The sequence below is a fragment of the Diceros bicornis genome, chromosome 16 (genome assembly GCF_020826845.1).
Source record: "Diceros bicornis minor isolate mBicDic1 chromosome 16, mDicBic1.mat.cur, whole genome shotgun sequence".
NCBI classification, from domain to species: Eukaryota; Metazoa; Chordata; class Mammalia; order Perissodactyla; family Rhinocerotidae; genus Diceros; species Diceros bicornis.
Window position 1 is genome coordinate 44,752,923 of NC_080755.1, and position 24,590 is coordinate 44,777,512.

The 24,590-nt window shown below is 38.8% G+C and overlaps 1 protein-coding gene across 1 annotated transcript in view; it reads left to right on the plus strand.

Annotated features, from left to right (window-relative positions):
* Nucleotides 1-24,590, plus strand: part of DCC (DCC netrin 1 receptor) — a 1,099,744-nt gene that overhangs the window by 315,698 nt on the left and 759,456 nt on the right. The window lies entirely within an intron of this gene.

A 24,590-nucleotide genomic window follows, 5' to 3' on the forward strand; every position in this document is an offset into this window, starting at 1 on the left:
TCTTCCTATTGGTCAGGCTGCACTCATTCCTGTTAGGTTTTTTAGCCAACTGCCTACATCTATTTCATCGTGGTAAAACATACTAGGGAATTTTCATAAAACTTACCAGAATCTCTTCTACACTGGCTTCTGTTCCAAAAGAACTCTACACAACTACTTATACTACTTATAACACATCAAGTCTGAGCTTTAAAAAGATTTTTCTATTTTGGGATACTGCTCAATTCCCTTTTCTTATGAAGGAAATAAAATAGTAGCTCACTATGGATAGTCCAAGTGAGATGTTGTGCAATAATATGAAATATATATATATATGTATATAAAATCAGATAATATAAAATATATATACAGGTCTCTGCCCTTGGTTCATGGCATAGAGCTCTTAAATCCTTGGAATGTCTGCGAGATAGGAGCATCTTTTGTTCTAATGAGGTGTCTCAGTGAGGGCTGGTCACCAGAAAGACCAAGCAGTGATTAGAAGCTGGGAATTTTCAGCCCCACACTCCATTCTCCAGAGAGGGGGGAGGGGCTGGAAATGGAATTAATGATCAATTATGCCCATATGAGGAAGCCTCCATAAAAATTTCAAAAGTATGGAGTTCAGACAGCTTCCAGAGCTAGTGAACTCGTGGAGATGCTGGGAGAGTGGCACACTCAAAGAGGGCATGGAACTCTATGCCCCTTTCCACATACCTTGCCATATGTATCTCTTCCATCTGGCTGTTCCTGAGTTCTGTCATTTTACAATTAAGTGATAATCTAGTAAGTAAACTGTTTTCCTGAGTTCCATGAGCTGCTCTAGCAAATTAATTGAACCTGAGGAGGGGGTCATGGGAACCTCTGATTTATAGCCAGTCAGTCAGAGCACAGGTAACCTGGATTTGTGATTAGACTCTGAAGTTGGGGGGAGAGGGCAGTCTTGTGGGACCAAGCCCTTAACCTGCAGGATCTGATGCTCTGTCCAAGTAGATAGTGTCAGAATTGAGTTTAACTGTAGGACACCCAGCTGGTGTCATAGACAATTGATTGGTGTGGGAAAAACCCCTCCACGTTGGTGACCAGAAATGTCAGAAGTGAAGTGTTCTGTGTGAGTAGTAAAGGAAAGACATATAAGAGGAGAGAATTTTCCCAAACAGATATTCAGGATGGAGGTATCTACTTTGTCAGCCCACATTTCCAAAAAACAGTGTCAAAAACCCAAAAACACCTAAGTAAGATCCCAGAGGAAAATCCTGTCGGAATCCATAAGATCTAGAACCCCGTTAGATCAGCAAATCATCACCACAGGGCAACCTTTCCTATTTCCCGTCAACTGTGCAAGAGTTTCTGGAGTAAAACAAATACATTGAGCATGATCCATAAGCTCCTTTGCACATCATTCTAAGAATGTCATGAGTCTCCCTAAGGTGGATTTAGGAGGATTGAAAATAAATCAACCGCTGTTCAGGGCTGAGGTCTTAGCACTAAACGTCCTCGCTGAGAACTTTCCTTGATCATATTTTTGCCCACCTTCCAGTTCTTCTCTATAATTTCCCATGATAATATGAGAGTTTGGGCTAATCTGTGAAATCTGACTTGATACCATTCTTGTTATACCCAGAACGTGGGTCATCTTGCCCCTCTGGGTAATTTTCTTCCAAAATTCTTTTCTGTGGTGGTTCTACTCGTCAGCTTGACAATTGTTTTCTTTCACTCTTCTTAGCCACAGACTGTAATTAATCTAAATTGGGACCCATGTCTCTTGACTCTCAATCCAGCAACTTTTGCTCTTTATGTGAATCTACTGCTCAAACCTGTTCTAAAAATTGTTTCTAAAAAAGACTTCAAATTAGTCTGATTTGCTCAAGCAATATGGAGAGAGCTTGAATTTCTCTCTCAGGATATTAGCTAAATATTTTTAAAGTATGTGGATAGTTTTGCAAATAAATTTAGGTAACATCTATACATACAAGTTAGAAATGTATCTTAAGACTATTTCTCAATACTATGGACTGTTAGCAAGCAGAATAAAAGACAAAACAAAATAAAATAGTTCTAAAATTTGAAGTCAAATATTGTTACTAAAGTGTTCCATGGGAACTGGCAGTGACAACTAGAATCTAAATGGCTTTAGAAATCAAGAATCTACGGGCGTTGTGGATGGGACACAGAGGTCCAGTCTTGAAATATGTGACTTCAAGCGAAGCCTGGCAATCCAGAATAACAATGGATTATTGCACTCAAACAAAAATGGTAAACAAAAAAATCCAGAGAACAGTGCTTTTATTTTCTTGACTCTTCAGTTGTCTTTGATCATTCTTTTTTCTCAGTTTTTCTGCTTTCTAAGTGTCTTTGACTCAAGGCTGTTTCATGATCTGCTGAAATCTGATGAAGCCATGGGTCTAAATTGGCCACCATTTCCTTGAGTACACTGTCAGATGGGGCCATCCATGGGACCTTTGTTTAATAAAGAAGTTTTTGAAAATGTTTGGTGATTTATTTGTTTGTTTTGGTATGCTGGATTATTAACAATAAATTTTCCCATAGGTCCTATATAGTTTCAATATTTCTTAAAGAAATATTTACTGAAAAGAGTAGAAATGGCATAAGCACAGCTAGTTCCAGCGAGGCCCTGGACCAGGTGACTTAGGTACATTATTGCAATCTTCCCAATTGCTCTAAAAAGCAAATAGTGATATCCTCATTGTATGGATGAGAAAACGGAAGCTTAGAGTAATCGCAATTTGCCAGACGGTAATGTTAGAATTTGACTTACCCAGGTCTGTGTGACTCTAAAACCAAAATTCTTCCCAAGACCTTAGCCTGTTTCAGGTATTCTATCTAAAGAATGCTGCAAATAATAGTAGCTCTTTTGTATAGTTATGAAAAAATATGGAATATTTAACATTCCAATTCCTAAGCTTCCACACTAAGCAACAGTAACTTATTAATGTCTCCAATAAATCCTAAGTATAGAAAAGATTAAGGTGCTGTGCATTTATTTTGATTAAAATAATGTATGTAAATTTTAATTCAAATTAGGCTCAGCCTTAGGCACCTAGAATATTAATTCAGAAACTAGTCTTATTAGTCCAGATTCAAATGCACAGAGTTTTGGCCAAGGATTTTGAAGCAAACACTTTATCTTTATTAGCCATCAATTGGCAAGCATTTATTGGGTACCTTCTAAGCAGTGGGGAGGAGCCTGAACCTCAAAGAAATTGCCATCTGTTGGGGCAATATGACTAAATCACTTGAAGCAGTTTGAAAAAGAAGCAAGATAGTTCATAATTAAGTGCTAATTTGCTATAAAAATTCAAGGAAGCAAAAGGTTATTGAAAGCACTGAGATTCATTGAAAATTTCATGGAAGACATTCCATTTGGGGTAGCCTTCAAAAAATGTGGAGATGCTTTGGGTAAATGGAGAAGCATGAAGGAATTCATAGACAATAATGAGTACAAACGTTTGTGTTGTGAAGTAGTGAATGAGGTTGGATAAACTGATGTATCAGATTCCAGAAAAACGTTTGCAGTGTGTATTGTTTGTCTGTCCTGCTGTAAACTGAGTAAAGCTAGGGACCTGTGCCTCTTCCTCACCTCGTATCTCAAGCACAGTGCCTGGCGTGTGGTAGTGGACTTAATAAACACAGCGTGGCTCTTCACTATGAGAAGAAGGCAGAGGAGTCTGAATTTGATGATGTAGTAGGAAAATATAAATTATAAAATATAAGAACAAATAGCTATCTGATTTCAGTTAGCATATACTTACTGAATTTATTGGTATCACTGAAGAAAATATTTTGTTAATTTTGGGTAAAAGTTCATGTAATCACTTACATATACATAATAGTGGAGGTGAGGATAGAATGAATAATAATTGGATAATTCATTTTGCTTCAGACTTCTTTATTGTATGCCATTGTTTCTGAATTAAATAGATTAATGATTGGTTTGCATTCACACTCCTGAGCACACTTCAACAAAGTGAAGTCAAGTCTATGTTGACTGGAAGAAGCTAAAAAGCCGTGAGTGGAAAGTAAATTAAAGATAAATGTGACATATCCATTCAGTCAGTCAGTCATTGTGGCAGCCAGCCTCTATGATGGTACCCAATGATCCCTGCCTGCTGATATTCACACCCTTATAATTCCTTCCTGTTGAGTATGAGCTGGACTTTATAATTCATTCCTCATGAAGAGAATGAAGCAGAAATGATAGTGTGTGACTTGGAGATTGGTCATAAAAAGCAATATGGCCTCTCTGGCTTTTAATCTCCAGAATCACTCTTTCTGGGGGACTCCAGTTGCCATCTTGTGAGCTGCCCTATGGAGAGGCCCATACGGCAAGGAATGGAGGCTTCCTGCCAACGACCATGCAAGTGAGCTTGGAAGCAGATCTTCTAGCCCAGTCAAGCCTTCAGATGACTGGAGCCCCAAATGACACCTTGACTGCAGCCTCATGAGAAACCCTGTGCCAGAAACACTGGGCTAAGTCATAACCAGATTCGTGACTCTCATCAACTGTGTGAGATAATAAATGTTTGTTGTGCTGTCAGTCAACATATCTGAGAACAGCATTGAGTGGGGATATAGAGATAAAACTTGGTGCCTGCCATTAAGGACATAACAGTTGAGTGCAGAAAATAACACATATGTGCAAATACCTACCGTATGAGGCAGTAGGAAGAGGATGGAGGGAGCAGTAAAGGCTTCATGGCAGAAGTGACACTTGAGTTGGGTTTTGAAGAAGGAGCATTCTTCACACATGTGAGAATGTTGAAGATGTCTTGCATAAACTGTTCTACTTTGTGATGAGATTGACAAAATTATAGAAATGGAGCAGCTGAAAAGTTAACAATAATAATTATAAGAACAACACTAAAGTACAATTCTCTTTTGATTTTAACCATATTTCTGTATATAGTAATTCATTTGATCCCCACAAGAACCAAGTGAGATGGGCAGAGCTGGCATTATTGTACCCATTTTATCAGCAGCAGGGAAGCTAAGGCTCTGAGGGACTCAGTGTTATGTCCCAGGTCACACAGGTAGTAAGTAGCAGAGATAAAGCTTAGGTATTTTGAAAACTACAACATATAAGTCAAAGTATACAATGAAATAACCTCAATTAGTAAAGAACAGTGCTATAAAGAGTCAGAGGGAAGTAAAATCATTTCTATAGAAGTTTTAAAAAAAGAGAGATGTTTGGTGTGAATGGTGCATTAGTCAGAAAGGCTGGCTGTTATCTCCCAAAAGGCTCCTCGGGGAGGTGAGTTTACTACTGTCAGAAGTTGGGTGGTCAGCTTTGTAAGTTCTCAAACCTAACTTAGCTAGCACACAAGCAGGTTTCTCTCTCAAGGGAATATTTGTGTTAGCAAAGGGCACAGACAGATTTATTAATTTGTAATGAGAAAATCACTACTATGCACCTCAGAATATTCTGTTGGCATAACTAGCACTGTTATTCCCTGTAAGCAGCCATTCAAGGGAAGCCCTGTCATGATAAAAAAGTTGATGTTGCCCGTGGACTCAGGATAAAGAGAGTTGCGTAGATGAACTTAAGAGGCAGTCCTTGGCTTAGAGTGGAGGTGGCGAGATTGAGGCGCTCTTTCCTGTCTTTAGAGGTCACCTTGCCAGGAACATCCCTGGCCATGATTCACTCATCTCCCAAAAGAAATTTACTTCTATAACTCTCTGTACTAGTTTCCTAGGGCTGGCCTAACAAAATACCACAAATGAGTGGCTTAACAAAACAGAAATGTATTCCATTACAGTTCTGGAAGTTAGAAATATGAAATAAAGGTGTCAGTCAGCCCATGCTCCCTCTGAAGTCTCTGGGGAAGAATCCTTTCTTGCTTCTTTTCGATTCCAGTGGCTCCCAGCAATCTTTGGTATGCCTTCGTTTGTGGCTGCATCACTCCAATCTCTGACTCCACAGTCACAGAAGCTTCTTCCCTCTGTGTGTGTCCTCTCTTCTTTGTGTAAGGACACCAGGCATTGGATTCAGGGCCCACCCTAATGCAGTATGACCTCATCATAACTCGATTACATCTGCAAAGACCATTTCCAAATCAGTTTACATTCACCAGTACCAGAGATTAGGATTTGAACATAACATTAACTCACGACGCCCTTTTCTCCCATGCTTCCACTGTTGACCAACCTCACTCCCACACTATCCAGGATAGATTCTTTCTGCACTCAAGTGTTATTTTGGCCTGAGAGGCTTTCTACCTCACTAAGGTGTCTTTCCTTATAACTGACCTCACCTTTTACATCAGTTACGTTAGGGAGAAGAAGAGTAGGAGGGATTGGAACATTCTCCCCTAAATAACTTGGTTTTTATTTATTTTTGATTCCAAATGCCAAATCTTTCCTCTATTCCTAAACCCACAGATTAAAAATCCCTGCAATTGCTACTGTATCAAGACTCCCCTGGTAGTGAGGGAGCCTATGGGGATGGATCATAGTTTGGGAAGCTATGCCAGCGCCAAAGGGAAGCTTGGGAGGTGGGCTCTAGGCCCTCCTGCGAGCCATCCAACAAAAAACAATGATAATATTCTTTCACAGGATAATGCTGTTTTATTTTTCAATCTTATGTCAAATGTGGGCAAGAGTATCTTTACCACATGTTTTATTTTTTCTGTACATTATAAGTTGCTGCAAATAAAGCTTTAAGGGACGCTCTCTAGCTTCCCACTCTAACCAGACTGGTACCTCCTAAATCCCTGCCGTACAGAAGTTCTAGAACTCCTTCTGTTGTTAAATAGCTGCATTCTCAGCTGATTTGTAGCTTACATTTTAGAGGCCATTTTCATTTACCCACTTCTAAATTCACAGTGGGACAGTACCTGTAGTTATACTATATGCATTTTCAGGTGAAGAAATCAGATATTAGCAAGTGTAAAATAATAAAATTATAAAATCAGAGACCAAAAATGATAATAAGTACGCTTGCAGAAAAAGCAATTGTTAGGTAGAAATGCACCCTTTTAGAAAGAGCGTATCTGGCCTAGAAGCCAGAAGACTTTGGCACTCCTGTTTGTTGGGACCTTGTGCAAGTGACTTGTCCTCTCTCTTGCCAATCTTCCTTTCTGCACAAAGTCTCTGTACTCCTTTGCTAGGGCTGCCTGCCGTAATAAAGTACCACAGACTAGGAGCTCAAATAACAGAAATTTATTTTCTCACAATTCTGGAGACTGTAAGTCCAAGATCAAGGTGTTGGCAAGGTTACTTTCTTCTGAGGCCTCTCTCCTTGGCTTAGAAATGTCTGTCTTCTTCTTGTGTCTTCAGATAGTGTTTCCTCTGTGTGTGTCTGTGTCCTGATTTCCTCTTCTTATAAGGACACCAATCATATTGGATTAGGGTTCACCCTAATGACCTCATTTTAACTTAATTACCTCTTTAAAGACCCTGTCTCCAAATACAGTCACATTCTGAGGTACTGGGGGTTAGGACCTCAACATGTGAATTTGGGGAAGGGAACACCATTCAGCTTTTAACAGGAGCATATTGATCAGGAAATGTATGGTGTGTGGTAAGAGTCAGATTTCTTGCTGTTAGAGAGAGAAGTTACAGATAAGAGAGGAAGTAAGGCCTGAAAGAACCCTGTGGTATTAGATTAGAATCAGAGATGTCAATATGAACTTTTGAATAGTTTAGTATAGAAAAAGATAGATTCAGAAATAATTATATACATATGTGTGTATACATGAGTCATTATACATACATACATATCCTAGCTCTTCCTTCGAGCAGTGACATACTGGTATCAACAAGCACATCTAGCCCCTTGCTCTTGGTTTCTAAATACCATTCTCTAATAAAAAGGAACCAGAGCTCCTTGGAGAAATACCTGATTTTCAGGCTAGGGCAGGGAAATGCAAGCTCTACTAGAGCCTGGAGTGTCTAGTAGCCCCAGAAAGCAAAGAAGTGCTCAAAACATAAAATGATGTCAAAGGAACACTGGAGACAAAGTGAAAGAGCTCCCAACTGCCACAGCCAGAACAATTTCAAAATCAGTAGTGTGATATTGGATTACAACCTCAATTGGATAAGCAACCCAAAGTATAAAATAAATTATATACAAGTTCATACTGATAGAAATACACAATTGAATAAATAAATAAATGGCAGAGAAGGCACACATCTTTCTCATAGAAGTATTCCACTAGTGTAAGTGTGGGCTGGACTTAGTCACCCTCATCAAAACAATAGAGTGTGAAAAAGGGAAAGTTAGTAGGTTCACAGGGAAAAACCTGGCAACCACTGGCTTAAGCAAGTGATCGAGGCTAACATCACTCAGTAACAAGTCCTGTTAATAGCAGGCACCCCCAATACGATGTGATAAAGAAGAAACTTCACCTCTGTGGAACTCTTCCCCAAACCCATAGCCCCAGTCTAATCATGATAAAAACATCAGACAAACGCAAACAAAGTGACATAACACAAAACACGTGACCAGTACTTCGCAAAACTGTCAAGGTCATGAAAAAGAAAGACTGAGAACTATCACAGAGCAGTGGAGACTAATGAGCCATGACGACTAAATGTAATGTGGGATTCTGGATCGGGTCCTGAGGTAGAAACGGGACATTAGTGTTAAAACTGGTGAAATCCAAACTAAATCTGGAATTTACTAGTGGAAAAAAAAAAAAGGAAAAGAAAAGAATTGGATCAGATGTCTCAGCCTCTTCTGGCTATAGAACTGCTTAATGTTCTAGAAGTGAGGTTAACTAGGGAAATGTCTTGGAGGAAGTCTTGAACTTAAGATCCCAGTGCTATTTTTTCCATTTTTTAAATGCTGATTTCTACATGTTTTCTTTCCATTCTTAAAAAGATAGAGAGTTGTGGAAGGCTTTGCTGCAGATAAAGGAACCCTGACACCAGGTGGCCACACAGTTAGAATGAGAATGAGCGAAGGCAGAACTGAGTAAAGAGTGGTGCTTGGCAGTGGCTCTCAGGGAAATCATATTATAGTCCTGACTGCCTATAAGCATGTGACCTTGGACAAGTCACATTTCTCTGCCTCAATTTCTTTGTCTGTAGACTGAAGAATTACATTAGAATGCATCTAAATTTCCAATTATAACATTATATAATTCTGCTAGCTCTCTATATGTACCAGTGGTAGAAGTCTGAGGAATAATATAATTTCTGGGGCAGGTGAATGATGCTCTTTCACACGCCACAGTGACACCTGCTGGGGGAATCAAGTGTTATCTCCCTGGGTTGGGTAGCTTGGAAAATCAGATCTTGTGTGAGAGAAAACCGTGTAGACTTGTTTGGACATGAGCTGTAAACTTCGATAAAGCAGAGTGAGAGGAATGACTTTTGCTGATCTCTGTCTTACCTCCTCCTCTTCTTTCAGGCATTACGCATCATAGTTCTGACACTGCTCGAAATTAACTATGACATCTTAAGCAAATTACTTAACCTCTATGAGCCTTGATTTCTTCAGTTATAAAATAGGGATTAAAAATAACTAATTGCAGGGGCCGGCTCGGTGGCGCAAGCGGTTAAGTGTGCGTGGTCAGCTGTGGCGGCCCGGGGTTTGCCTATTCGGATCCCAGGTGCGCACCGACGCACTGCTTGGCAAGCCATGCTGTGGCGGCATCCCATATAAAGTAGAGGAAGATGGGCACGCATGTTAGCCCAGGGCCAGTCTTCCTCAGCAAAAAGAGGAGGGTTGGCAGATGCTAGCACAGGGCTGATTTCCTCACAAAAAAAAATATAAAATAAAATAACTAATTCATTGCTTTATGAGAAGGAATTGAGCAAATCCAATTCCAAGGCTGCAATTTGTACGTAATTCTTTATTTAGATGGGTATGTTTGGACTTTTCTGGCCTCCTGATACTCATCAAGTATTAAATGACAGTAGTCTGTTCATGTCGGATGGTAGAGTGGGTCAAAGAGCAGAATCCTGGCTGCTTGTGTCTTTGAAAAAACCCTGAATTATGTCAAGAGGATAGATTTAATTTTTCCTAATATGAACTTAAAAGATTTGGAGAGAGAGTTTTAAAGTGGTGGTTTGCTGTATTTGATTTATAGTGTGTTCATAAATCAGCAACATGCAAGTCACTGGCAGTTTTTCTCTTGGGAGAACCTGAGCAGCCAGGGAGAAGCACAGCTGTGGGGACAGGCAGCATTGGATGGGAGCCTTAATGGAAAATTGATAACATGGGAATATTTTCAACGTGTGTGGATTTGTCTTAAATAGGTTTTTGAGAAAGGTTCTTCTCCAGCCGAGGCTTTACATTGGCACGTGTTCTTATTTTATTGTAAATTAGATTTTCAATGATAAGCTGCTCAATTCTTTCCTCTGTGCATCTGCCCTTCTCATTGTGGCCATGAGCAGGGAGGGATCAGCTGCAAGGCACCCCTGGGACGTGGGCTTCTGGAAGAACAACTGGTCCCAGGAAAGCTCTGGCCCTATTTACATATTTTTTAAAACATATTTTGAAAAGGGACTGAAAATGGCATTATTTCCCAGAACTGAGTCAGAATGTATTCCCTAGAAACGCTTAGCTGAATATGCCTCTCCATATAATATTGGGTTTTACATACCCCATTTTAATATTTTGAAGTTCTTTTACTTACTTTTTCTTGCAGTACTTGCCAGATCATTTGATACTCACCAGGCACTATTATTGTGCTCTCACATAGGAGGAAACTGAGGCAGAGGGAGTTTAATTTGTCCAAGTTAGTGACAGAGACAAGAACCCTCCAGGGTCCTTCAATCCCTAGGTAGATAATTCATCCCGTAGCTCTGGAGTGACCACATCATTGTCAGATAGGAAATGGAAAACCATTATTATTGCAATAGTCATATAACTATTGTGGCTAATATAGCAACCTTCCTAGTTGTGTGTGTGTGTGTGTATGTGTGTGTGTGTGTGTCTTTGTATCTGTGGCTTTTACTCAGAAGTTTTCATACCTAAGTTCATAAATTGACATTTAAATGTTCTTGAAGACAAGGATCTTAATATATATATGTATTTCTAAGAAGAAATATTTTGACTTTACCAAATATTTTTACTAAGGTCAAAGTACCATGGACTAGAGTAATCATGAACCTCCATTCTATCTACAGAATAAAACCCAAACTCCTTGGACTTCAACACTCTTCTTGAGCTGGTACAAACTGTCTTTCTAATGTTACCTTACTACTCACATCCTCTATCCTCAAGGGGTAATTCTCAAACCTGACTGTGCAGTAGATTCCTGGCCCTACCCCACATTAACAGAATTAGAAAGTTATAGAATCTAAATTTTTAACCAGCTCCCCTTCTGTTTCTGATTCAGTACACCTGTGAGTTGACATTGCGGACACTGCCAGTCCCATGTGATCTGCTTTACTCTAATATGGGCTTTATTTTCAGGCTCTCATAACCTGATGCTTTCATGGTGCCTGATCTTATCTCCTAAAATACTACTTTTATTTCAAGACTCAGGTCAAATGCTGTGTCATTCATGAAACTTTTGCTAATTCTTTCCAGCAATTAAGTCTTCCTTCTTCACCCTCTTTGAATACATTTGTGTGCTAATATTTTGTTCTAGTTGCTTATCTGTGTCTCCTTCCCTCAAGGGAGAAGATGTGTCCCTAATGCCATGCCAGGCACATGGTTCCCACTGAGTGCTGAATCTAACTGTATGGTAGCTTCAGAACACAGAGACTGGAGTTATTTTATTCTGGAGATGGAACAGGACTGATCAGGTCTTTCTGTTTCACCTGTGGTTCAGAATTTGTGGTTCAGCTACTATGGATTCCATTCAGCTCTATCACTCTGCTCCAGATGTCCTGTTAAGCTTGAGCTGCCACCTGACAGCTCAGTTTTTGGCTGAAGAGGAGAAGTGAAGGAAGAGTAACAGATCACATGTATTAAGGAATTCTCCTGGCAATTGCCTTGTTTAGAGGAACAGTGGAACAGAAAGGCTTCCAAGTCCTTCATGATCCTACTTTTTGGTCCTTTATTAGATATATGTGTATAATTTTAAGGATGCTTCACACTTTGAAAATCATGCTCATTAAATTCTGACAATAATTCTGAATGTTAGGTGTGAACATACTTGAGTGTATGCGTTAATCAAGAAATAGTATATTTGTTTTTTGTTTAAAGTTTTCAGCCAAAAGTACCTTCATGCTGCCACCAATATATTCATTCAATGTTCAGAATAAGGATTCTGAGTACAGGGTTTAAATGTATTTAGATATAAGTGCATTGTTAAATAGAGAAATTGCAAATGCCATACTACTAAACATAAAATTGGATTGAAATATAATCTTTGATCCCAGATACTCCATTGAAGAACAGCTGTTTAAGCCTTCTGGGAGACATTTTTGGAAGTATGATTGAGAATCTATTTTGGATGTAACAGGCACCTTCTTATATTTTCCTGTATTTTTCTTCATTATCATTAAAGGGTATCATTTGCTCTCGTTTCTGTGTTTAATTTGATTTTACACTCTTACAATAAGGTCACCTACCTTACTCAGCTCTGTGAAATTGAATCTAATTTTGGAAAAAAGGTAGAAATCAAAGATTAGGTACCACTCGTGTAGTTTAAGAACTCCTAAGTTGAATCGGTTGTCTTGCATTCTGCCACTTTTGCTACCAAGAAATGATTCCTTTAATCCAATGAAATCATTTAGGAAGTAATAAAGCAATTAAGAATTAAGGGCAAGGGTCAGCTGAGAGGTAGGAGGCATCCCCAAGCAGCAACAAGTCATGAATGACTCTAACTGTAGCCCTAGTGTATACATGTCTTCTTCCCAAAACGTGAAACAAGAGAGAATCTTGACAGTTTTTTCCTAAGATAGAAGGTTAACAAAGCTCTCTCTAAATCCCAAGGCCAAATAGACATTTGAAAAACACCTATTCTTTTTTTATAGCTTAGCAGTATTCCATTGTATGTATATACCACATCTTTTTAATCATCAGTTGATGGGCACTTGGGTTGCTTCCACATCTTGGCTATAGTGAATAATGCTGCAATGAACATAGGGGTGCATAAATCTTTTTGAATTGTTGATTTCAAGTTCTTTGGATAAATACCCAGTAGTGGGATAGCTGGATCATATGGTAGTTGTATTTTTAATTTTTTGAGAAATCTCCATACTGTTTTCCATAGTGGCTGCACGAGTTTGCATTCCCACCAGCAGTGCATGAGTGTTCCCTATTCTGCACATTCTCTCCAACATTTGTTATTTTTTTGTCCCATTTGCAACAACATGGATGGACCTTGAGTGTATTATGTTAAGCAAAATAAGCCAGACAAAGAAAGACAAATACTGCATGATTTCACTCATATGTGGAAGATAAACAAACACATGGATAAAGAGAACAGATTAGTGGTTACCAAAGGGGAAGGAGGTTGGGTGGTGGGGGAAAGGGATAAATGGAGCACTTATATATGGTGACAGATAAAAATTAGACTATTGGTGGTGAGTACAATGCAGCCTATACAGAAACTCATAAATAATAATGTACACCTGAAATTACACAACGTTATAAACCATTATGACCTCAACAAAATAATCGAAAAAAAAAAAGAAAAACACCTATTCTAATGAATGAATACATTTCCTTACTTTCTAAAGCCAACCAAATGATGTGAAGTCCTTCAGCATAGTTAACAACAGCCAGCTTTTGGACAATCTGAAACTCTCTCAATGTTCAGAAAGACCCAGCATTTTCACTTGATCCGGTAATGTTGAGCTTCTTAGAAATTGTTTGCTGTGATTCTCTTTCATCCTTTAACTTTGGAAAAAATAGTAATTTATTTCTGCCTCATTAAAGACTGTATCTGCATCAGAGCTGACCTACTGCAAGAAATAATACCTAATTGCTTTCAGGGAGGAGGAATTGGTGAAATTAGTCCCTCTAATTTTTTTCTGATTTAATGAGGGTCCCAACTTTCTCTCTGAGTACTGTGATTGTCAAATGATGGTCTCCAGAGCTGGTCCTTTTTTCCAACCCCATTGACAATTCTTGTTCCCTATTGTTCTACTGTGTTCCCCACAATTCTTGAAAATATACAACGCCAACTATGTGAAAGATGCGAGTCTTAAAAAGGGACTCTTCCAGGGCATAGGAAGTATAATGGCATGACCATCCTTAGGATGGGACCAAATCATGTGGAATTAGTTACATGTGCTTGGATAAGTGAATAAATAAATAACAGAATGAATGTGTGTGTTTTTCCTCACAGATCAACTTTGAAGGGAGAATAAATTCAGAATTACCAGACAGTGTGACTAAAATCTTCCGAGTATATCTAGAATGAGGAAATGTCTGCCTCAAAGCTCAGTGAGGAAGGCAGGGTGTGCGATTTATAGGCTAACTTGACAGCCATGAGCCTCAGAGCCTGCAGAACACAAGCTGCCTGGAACCATCCCGTGAGACTCTGCCCCTCAACCACTGTGTAGTCGGGGGGTTCATGCTGGGGGTGGCTAGGGGTGGCCTCATGCTGGGGGATCATGTTCGGAAATCACATGTGGCTGTGGATTTTTCCTTGGCACCGGAGGGGGCTGGTTCAGTAATTTTCTCTGAGACAGCTAAGGAGACTGTATCTGGATCCCACTCTCTCCCCATCCAAGGTTTAACTGTGGTGGCAGCAATGATGACAAATCAGATGGTGTCACCATAATTATCCAAGCAACTTTAGGAGGAAGAACAATAAAATAATTGTTACTCACCTTCAGATGTTTTTCGATCCTTTTTGAATCTGCTAATCAGAATGTCAGTAGTTTAGGGAAAATGACAAATGAAATGTAGCCTTTTTGTTGGTGAATTCCCCAACCCTGTGATCAGACTCAATGGCAGAGATAGCTGCGTTTGGCTGTGTCCAAGGGGTAAGAAAGACAGGCATCTTGAGGTTTGAGACAGTAGAAAAGTTTGTGTGTTTTAAACTTTTGCTGCTTGGTATCATGATTCAATTAGGGTATTATTAATTATTTTTGTCTGATTTGGAAGTCAGCAGACATGAACTCTAGTCCCATATCCCCAATTCTGACCTTTTTCTTTGCTGATAACAGCTTTATTAAGATATAATTTATATACCATACAATTCACAATTGTTAGCATATACAATTCAGTGGTTTTTAGTATATTCTCAGACTTGTGTTAATTCTGCCCGTTGAAATATGTATATTACTTCAGATAAATCTGTGAATCTGAGTTTCTTTACATGTGTATTAAGAATGGAACAATATATTTTCCAGTCTTCCTTTGAGTGGTGAGTCTATAATTTCAAGGGTTACAGTAATCTGTTCATGTAAAAAGAACATATATGATCAAATATAGTGAATGTTTTGTAAGTTATCATTGTGGAAGATGTTCCCCACCTTCTCTCTCTCTCTCTCTCTCTCTCTCTCTCTCTCACACGCACACAGAGAATATTCGTCCCTCCATGGTCTCCAACTCAAATTTCCCCTGTGATTCCACATCCAGTTTCAGTCTCACCTTCTTTACTTTCTCCTGAAGTTTTCCCGCACAGGCCCCTTCTTATGAATGTCTGCTATATTTTTTCTGTCATGTACAAAGATTGTCTCATAGATATGGGCTGTCTAATATAGTTTTATAGGTCTATTTTTTCTTTGAACAAGACTATAAACTTGATTCTATCCCACACATCACTTGCCACTCATATGCAATGAAATTTGTTGAGTCTCTTTTATACAATTACCCAGAAATATATTTGGTATCTTAAAACTTACATCAGTTTTTCCTGTGCCAATGGCCAGAGTCAGCTTACAAAGGCTCCAATATTTTGAAACTGGAAGCATTTTAGGAATTGCCAGGGCAGAGAGTAATTGTGATTGCAGCTGTGTACCTTAAAGTACAGGCATTGTTACCCTGAGTAGCACATGATATTGACTAGCATTTCAAGTGCACAATTGCATATTGCTCCAATGAGAGTTAATTATTAAACCTGTACAAGCTCTGTATAACAAATGTATTGTCATAGTAAATTTCATTGGCCATCGTGAGTTTTATCTATGATCGCCTCTGATCAATGACTAATATTGTTTGGGAGATTTTCTAGTTAAGCAACACATGGTAACTTCTGATAAGGACTTATCTAATGTAATGGCTGGCGGAAATCCATTTTTCAATACAGTCGGGTACATCTATATTGTATTAAAAAATCTTTCCGAGTGTATTCACCATGGCTTGGCTAATATAGCTAAAAATTTCCTTTTTATTTTTTTTATTTAACAAAGCCTGGTGTTTCTTATTGATGTCCTAGCTACGGTAGCCTTGATACTTGAAATGTTACCTATCCTGAAAGAGTGTAGCAATAACAACTTAGAAAATGGTTGTGTTTTCATTAACTGTGCTAAAAGGCTGTAGCCCGGAGCTTCTTTCTCTGCAAGCTCCACAGGACAACTATCAGCATGTGGAAATACACACATATGTTGTGGGAGCTTCCTTACTCCCTACCCAATAGACAATATAATAAAAATGTGGAGGCTGTAGTAAAGCATGGTGATATGATGTGTGATAAGCATATTTCCCCCCTTCACACCAGGTTATATGTTTTTTCTTAGAAATGAAGGGAAGAGGCTGATCTTCATAAAATGTTTCTGAGACTTTTATACCTCTCAATTACAGTTGTTACTCATATTCCTAGTCCTCATATGCCATGAGGCACAGAATTACTGTACAGTCCTTATTATTTTGGGATCTTTATTATCTCTTCCCAATCTCTACCTTTCCAGCTCAACCCATCACCCTTTCTTTGATGTTCTTGCCACACTGTTATGCACACTCTAACCTACATGTAGTTGTCTACTAACCTCCTCATCCCTCTCCCAAATCCACTAAGCATTTACAATACAGCCCATGCTCCTCCTTATCATCCCAACTCTCACTTTCATCATCGACCATCCAAAAATTAGCCTCAAGATCAAGTACCTTGATCTTCGCAAGTCCAATGACTATTTTCTTTACACCCTTGAGTATGGTTCCTTCATATTCCAGTTTTTCTGGGTCAGTCCTATTTAGGCTTGTTGTCATGACACGATGATTAATGACACTTCCTTTAATTCTCAAACATGTTATTGTCTTCTGTCATGTTTGTTTATTGATCTTATCATTTCTAAGCACTGGAGTCCCTCTATTTTTTTCAAATTTCCTTTCCATTCAGACTAGACCTGGCATGGCCCACTTTAGCCCCTAATGCTTCCATGCTAAAATTCTTGTTCCTTTGGCCTTGTGGGTACCTTTACACTGCATATTGTCCTCTTTCAGTCAAAGCAACAATCTGTTTTCTAGGATCTATATCCTGCTTTCCAGAGACATTCAGATGTTTATCTGGATTTTTGCTACTACAAATTTACGGTCTCCATTTCTCTTGGGATTCCACGATACTGGACCATGCATTTACTTGACATTGGTCATTTTCAGCTCCCATTTCCGTAACAGCTGTTATAAAATTTCAAAGGAACTTTCTGCCTATTTTTTTTGTAGTGAAAACTGAGGTTCTTGGTGGTAAACCATTTGATCTACCTATCTCCATACGTAGACATTTCTACTCATCATCACCCAACTTCACTACCTTTTCTCCAGGATTGTAGGAAGAGCTTTTCTTTCTCTAATTCAAGGCAAATTACTCTCACTATGCCCTTCTCCGATTTTCTGCAGTGTTACATCAATTATTCAATTTTTTCTTAATCTTTTGAATTTTTAATATCTCCTTTTCTACAGGCTCCTTCCCCACAGACTTTACATATATCACTACCACTTAAAAACAAAACAAAAACCCTTCTTGGCTCTAGCCTCTTCTTTATTTACTGCCTCACCTCCAGTCTCTCTGCTTTCCTTCTTAGACAGAAAATTCTACCCTTCTTCATCCCCTATAGTTGGGTACCTCTGTCACCCTGCTGATTCTATTCTAGAAAATATCATTAATGATCTTCTGATTGTCAAATCTGATTCTCTCTTCACAGACCTCATCTTACGGGCTATCTAAGGATATTTTACGACACTGACCATCCATTTTAATTTCCAATATGAAAATGGCAATTTGTTTTTGCCTCTTCATTCTCCTTGAAACTCTACACAAAGTTATCAAGGCAAAGCCAGGTTTGAGCATCAAGGAGGATAAGTAAATGATAAGGGGCTGCAGGGTAGCTGACAAAATTGTATCTGGAAGTGTGGATTGGATTTTATAGGTTTCATCATCTTGTTTTCACACTGCTTCCTCTAATGTCTTTTTATCACATCAGGTCAATATGTTACCTTAAAATTATTACAAAGACTTCTTTTTGGAAAGTGTGTTCAGATGACACGACTTGTCTTAAAACTAAAAGGAAATGAAATCAAATGGAAAAAACCTAGACAGATAAAAGAATGAACCAACAAACTTCTTTGACTGTTTTTCATGCCTATATTGTAGACAGAGATGGAAAGTTACTACACAGAGTTCAGGTATCTGTGACTGGATCCAGGGGATCTGATATTCTCTCCCATTTTCCACTTCCCAGTATAAACAGAATCAAGGAGCTATAAGGGAAATGGTTGATCTATATTCTTATACTGGGTCTAAGACTAAGTAGTCGTATGCCATTTGTTAAGTTTCTTATTGTGTGAGGGTCCCTTTATAGTGCTAATGTTCTATGATTCTGTAAAAGTAGGTCGAAATTAGTTCACAGGTATGAAAGAGCTTTATAAATGCAATGTGATACCATTTTGAGTCTCTGTCAATGTACACATAAAATTCTCAACCCGTGTACATGATGAAATTCAAATATAATAATTATTTGTCATCTAACATTGAAGGAAAATATTTTATTTTTACATAACACTGTTTATCATCTGCTCTGTGCCCTTATAACATGGATAGCCCATTTATTTTTAAAAAATCATAACAGCTGGTAATTTGTTTATTTACAAATTGGGTTCCTGACTTAAGAAATAAATATTTGAGGCTTTCAAAAGCAGTCACGGTAATTTTTCTACACAGTAATTTTTTAAAGAAAATTATATAGAGACTGTTACTAATTGTATTTAACATTTACAAGAGATGTTCTCCTCGTATCCTGAAAAGTTCAAATATTATTAAATGAAGATGGTGATTGAAGGCTTCTACTCAAGAGCCTGAACTTGTTGGAGGCAGTGTGGTGTTGAATCCCACATTGTGAATGAAATAAATGGCATATCCTCTTGATATACAAACAACACACCAGCTATCAGCCATCAAGTCAGGATTACAATGGTATAAAACAGGCTAGCCTTTGTCTTTCATTTGTCACACACTTAAATTCTTTCTTATTCTGTGGATTCAGGATGCCCCTCTGTACATGGCTTCACGGTTTCACTGATACATTTTCAACCTTTGTATCTATTGATGTAGGAGACATTTAGGATTTGGTTTCAATCTTTTCCCTTAGCCTTCCTCATTTCTTTTCTTTACGCTGGAGAATATGTTGCAGCCTGGCCATTTATGTTCTGGCCCTAATTTATGACTAATCATGCCTCTGGTACCCTTCATGCATCTTAATATGAAGCTTTGGGGCACTTGGTTCCCAGTTGGTGAAATTATCCTGGGCATTGTGTCCTCAGCTGTGTCACTGGCATCATCTCTTAGGATTCCCTTAAGGAATTATAATACGCAAAGTGTGACTATAAAGTAACAAGGCTGATTTTCATACACCAACATAACTACTTGTCTCATTACTTTCTAAGTACATTTTATATCTGCCCTTCTCTTAGGAATAGAAGTGGACAATTATCAATTGCTCAGATGGAGGTGGCTATCCTAATATGAATTTTGATCCCTGAAAATTTCTCATTTTCAGACCAGTTAATTAAAGGTGACAGCAACCCCAGAATGAATTTCTGGGAAAATGAAGGAAGGAGAGTAGATGGCCAAAGGAGTGTTAGGAATTCGGATGCTTTTTAAATATAGTGTTTGGGATTTTGTATTTGAAAGGAAGCTAACGTGAAAGAAATGTTGCTATTTGTGTGAAACTGCTGGCTACTATACTTTTTTCCATCACCAGACACAACAGTCCATTTGGTGCACATGCTGGTAGTCTTCACACAGAAAGGGCGGGTTTCTGTCAAATGTTTCTCTCTTAAGTAGATAATTGGTCTAAGAGAGAAAAATGGGGCCTGGAGGAAGAACAGGTTTCTTCTGGAATGTGTCCAGAGGAAATGGCACTTACTGGGGATCTAAAAACGCAGATGTTGGTCTGATATTTATCATCCTAAGCTGTGCACTGGTGCACAGATCACTTAGCTGAGTGTCCTGCTTAGACTCCAGCCTGACAAAAGAAGATACTCAAAACTTTTGTTGAAAGATAAATGAATTAATCATTGATTTATTAAGAACCTATCATATGATTTGACATTTAGGTTGAAGTTTAATCTTCCTTTCCTTACTACACTAAAATGACTTTATGTTCAAATGCATTATGGTAACAAAAAGTCTAGGGCAACTGGGTAACCTATGGAAAGGAAGAACGCTCTATCAGCTGACTGCTAAATTTTAGGATGCTGAAACATTCCAGAGACGTCTTGATTAGGCCATGAAGGAAAACCATTCTGATCCTAACACCTGACAAGCCTGTGTCACTCAGAAATGTGTACAGATTATAAAGTGAGGTTGACATCTAAACAACAAGAAAAACCCAAAGTGGAAATAGTTCTATCTATGTTGAAAAAACTCATTGGAGAGGCTGGCCCGGTGGTGTAATGGGTAAGTTCGCGCACTCTGCTTCGGGGGCCTGGGGTTTGTGGATCCTGGGCACGGACCTACACACTGCTCATCAAGCTGTGCTGTGGGCGCATCCCACATACAAAATAGAGGAAGATTGGCACAGATGTTAGCTCAGGGACAATCTTCCTCACCAAAAAAAATAAAAATAAAAATAAACTCATTGGAATTTTGAACTCTAGGAACAAAGGTCTGGGTCAAATAATCCAGTGCATGCAAAGGCTTCTGGATCAGTCTCAGCTGTCCTTAGAAAACAGCCCTGGGCTCATGATTATCCTCTAGTTGTCCTCACAAGAAGCATTCCACAGACCACGCTTTGAGAATTGTGGTTATTATGAAAACCTGCATGATGGCAATATTTTAGGATTTTGTGAAATATTTTGCAAGTTTAGTTAGGTTTCTGTTATTCTGTTGGTAACTGTTTGTGAACATTGTTTCCTCAGACATTTTAAGTTTCTGGGAGGCTATTTCTGAATCCTGTTCATTTCTGTTCTCCTATGACCAAGTTCCAGTCTATTCTTGGCCTCAAAGCAGAGCATTTGTTACCAAGAACAATCCAGCTCAGTTCAAGCAGTGCCCAAAAAATGCTTTGCACTTTTGTATGTATATCTACTTATTTGTTTACTTATCCATTCTCTACCTATCACAAACAAGCATCGCATCAGTACTGTCATACACACTGGGGAGAGACAGATGGAAAATGGTAGGTGTTGCCCTTAAGGAGCTCAGTGTCTAACACTTTACTCACAGTAAACAGACACAAAAATATGGTGAGAAAGTTGTTATGAGAAGAGCAAGATATCTTGAGCACACACACCTGTCTGAGCTTGGAGTGAGGATGGATGATCAGAGAGGGTCTCATGGAGACATAATGTCTCAGCTGAGATATAAATGAGGAGGAGAGATAACCAGGGGAGAAATGATGTGGTGGAGGGAGGGGAGACTGAGACAATGAAGGGCTCTCTAGGCTGCATGAACAGTACGTGGAAAGGCATGAAAGGGCGAGAAAGCCATGCCCTTCAGTAAACTGGATATGGGAGTGGTAGAAATTTCTTTTACTGTGACCCAGGAGAGGAACAACAAAAATAAAGAAGAGAAAGAAATGTTATAATACTAACTTTCCCCCATTTCTACTCTGACATTTAATTTTAAACTTATTATCTACATAATTTATTATCATTACTGCATATCGCTTAATAGCCATTGCTTGGATAGGGAGACAAGAGTCCTACATTTTGGTGCTAGTTTTGACAATTTCTTGGTGAGTGATACTAAGTTTGTAATATCTGAGCCTCTTTTTCATCTTCTTATCTAGCTAAGTTACTTTCGAATTGGCAAAGCTCTATCTCATACCGTTTTATGTGTAAAATTTCTGTAGCTTCAAGGTATTTGAAAAACCCTAACTGAGAACCCTTGCCGACAGGATCATATCCAATAGCAGAGGCCGACGTCTACAGATCTCAGTGCTCATTTGGATAGACCTGCAGGGCAGTTGGGGAAAATTTCAACAAAAACGATGCTGTAACAGTCTCCTCCAAAATGTTTGAGTCTCAGCCATGAGCAGTCCCACCCGTGGTCACCATGTCTGAGGTTGTGGTAGCTCAGTTTTAGAAGGTCAAGAATTTGTTCCTTGGCTCATATGAGACCCAATGAGCAATTTTCTAAAGATAAAAAGACTATGAGGAAAGAATAGTGTAAGTGAGAAGGCAAATTTGATTTGGTGCTTTTAGTAAGATGCTATGTTGCAATAAAATTGCAGCAAACCTACAAAGTAATTGAGTTTTCATTTAAGCTAGGGGAAAATGATCCTGGGTTAAATGGGTCAGGTCAAGGACCATGGCCTGGGAGCCTCTCTGGAAGAATCAAAATCTACATAGCTTAAGACCAAAAATGATCCCCTTACCCACTGTTACTTCTTCAGCCTTAGGAATTCAAGTGCTGAACAAGCACGCATTAGTAAGATTCAGTCTGTGTCCAGTCTGTTTCTGGCAATCTGCTCTATTCTTTCTCTGTCCACCCCTACTGTCCCACAACAACTCCTGCAAGATATTTTGTTGTCATTAAACATGTAGGGGGCACCTGGACTGCAAGATATCTATAATTATCTCCACTTTACAGGTGAGAAAATTCATCCTCAGGGAGTTTAAAAGTTGCCTATCCTGGGACTACTAAAATACTAGTAAATTGCATAATCCTTATATGAAATCTATTCAATTCCAAGGTCATGTTCTAATGTATCGTGTTAATCATTGTCCAGAAAGACTGATTGTTTAATTCCCAAATCATCATCTGGTTAAAAAGTTTTTTGTTTTTTTTTTTGTGAGGAGATCAGCCCTGTGCTAACATCCACCAGTCCTCCTCTTTTTTTTTGCTGAGGAAGACGGCCCTGGGCTAACATCCGTGCCCATCTTCCTCCACTTTATATGGGACGCCGCCACAGCATGGCTTGCCAAGCAGTGCATCGGTGCGCGCCCGGGATCCGAACCAGTGAACCCCGGGCCGCCGCAGGGGAGCGCGCGCACTTAACCGCTTGCGCCACCGGGCCGGCCCCTGGTTAAAAAGTTTTTAAAAAGGGATATTAGAAATTAGAATGGATTAGGTAGAGTGGTGCCGAGAAGAGGGCACACGTAAGAATCAAGGGCATGCCACAGGTATATCTCTGAATCTGCAAGAGTTCAGAGAGGCCAAGAGGCCCATTCCAGGCAGCAGTGACATTTCCCAGGACAGGAGGGAAGCCGCCTGTGTGTGCTTTCACTGTGTGCCAGGCACAGTCACGTCCATTATCTCCTTCAATTTAATTCAAGTGGTGAGGATGGTATACTGTCTTTGAATCTCTCAACACCAGATGTTTTTACAAAATGCATGCTATGGTAACTTTATTTTGAAATCTCATATCAATTAGTCAAATATGTTTCAAAAATTAATACAACCTTTAAGTAACTGGAAGAATCCTTATTTAGCAAAATTGTTATAAAATGAATTAAACAATAGACTTCAAATCCATTAGAAAAACGGGCAAATTATGTGAATTTGACTATTCACAGAAAAGAAACTATATGAATGAAAAATGCATAGAAAGAAGCTTTTTCAATTCAGTGAATAAACAAATTAATAAGACTTTTAATAGCAGTGAGATAGAGTTTTTACTGTTGAAATAACAGAATTAAAGAGGAATAATGCATTTGTGCTCTTGAGAATGTGGTGGAAGAGGAATTCTCAGACACTGTTGGTAAGTTGTGCACTGGCCAAGTTTCTGAAAATCAATTTGGCAGTTTTATCAAAGGCCTTAAAAGTGTTTGTTATTCTCCCCCTTGATCCAGTGTTTCTCATTGGAATCTATTTTAAGGAAATAATTAGAGATGTGGACAAAAATATATATAAAAAGATGTGGATTACGGCTGCATTTTTAACAACACTGAAAAATTGGAAATAGTCTACATTGCCATCCATATGGAAATGACTGATTAAAGATGGTATAATCATAGGGCAAAATATTATGCAGCTATTGAAATATCTTTAAAAAATTTTATTGTATATGGGAATATACTAGGGATGTAATGTTAAGGAGAGAAAATATAAGATAAAAAACAGAAGGTGCAGTGTGAACTTGTATGTGTGTGCACTCCTGTGTGTGTGTGTGTCAGAGAGAGAGACGTCAACCAAAACATGCAGGGACACACCAAAATATTAACTGTAGTCTTCCTAGCGGTTGAGATTGTGATTTTGATTTTATTCTTCATACTTTACTGTATTTTCCAAATTTTCTACAGTATGCAAGTACAGCCATGTGTCGCTTAATGACAGGATACGTCCTGAGAAATGTGTTGTTAGGCAATTTTGTCGTTGTGCGAACATCACAGAATGTACTCACACAAACCTAGATGG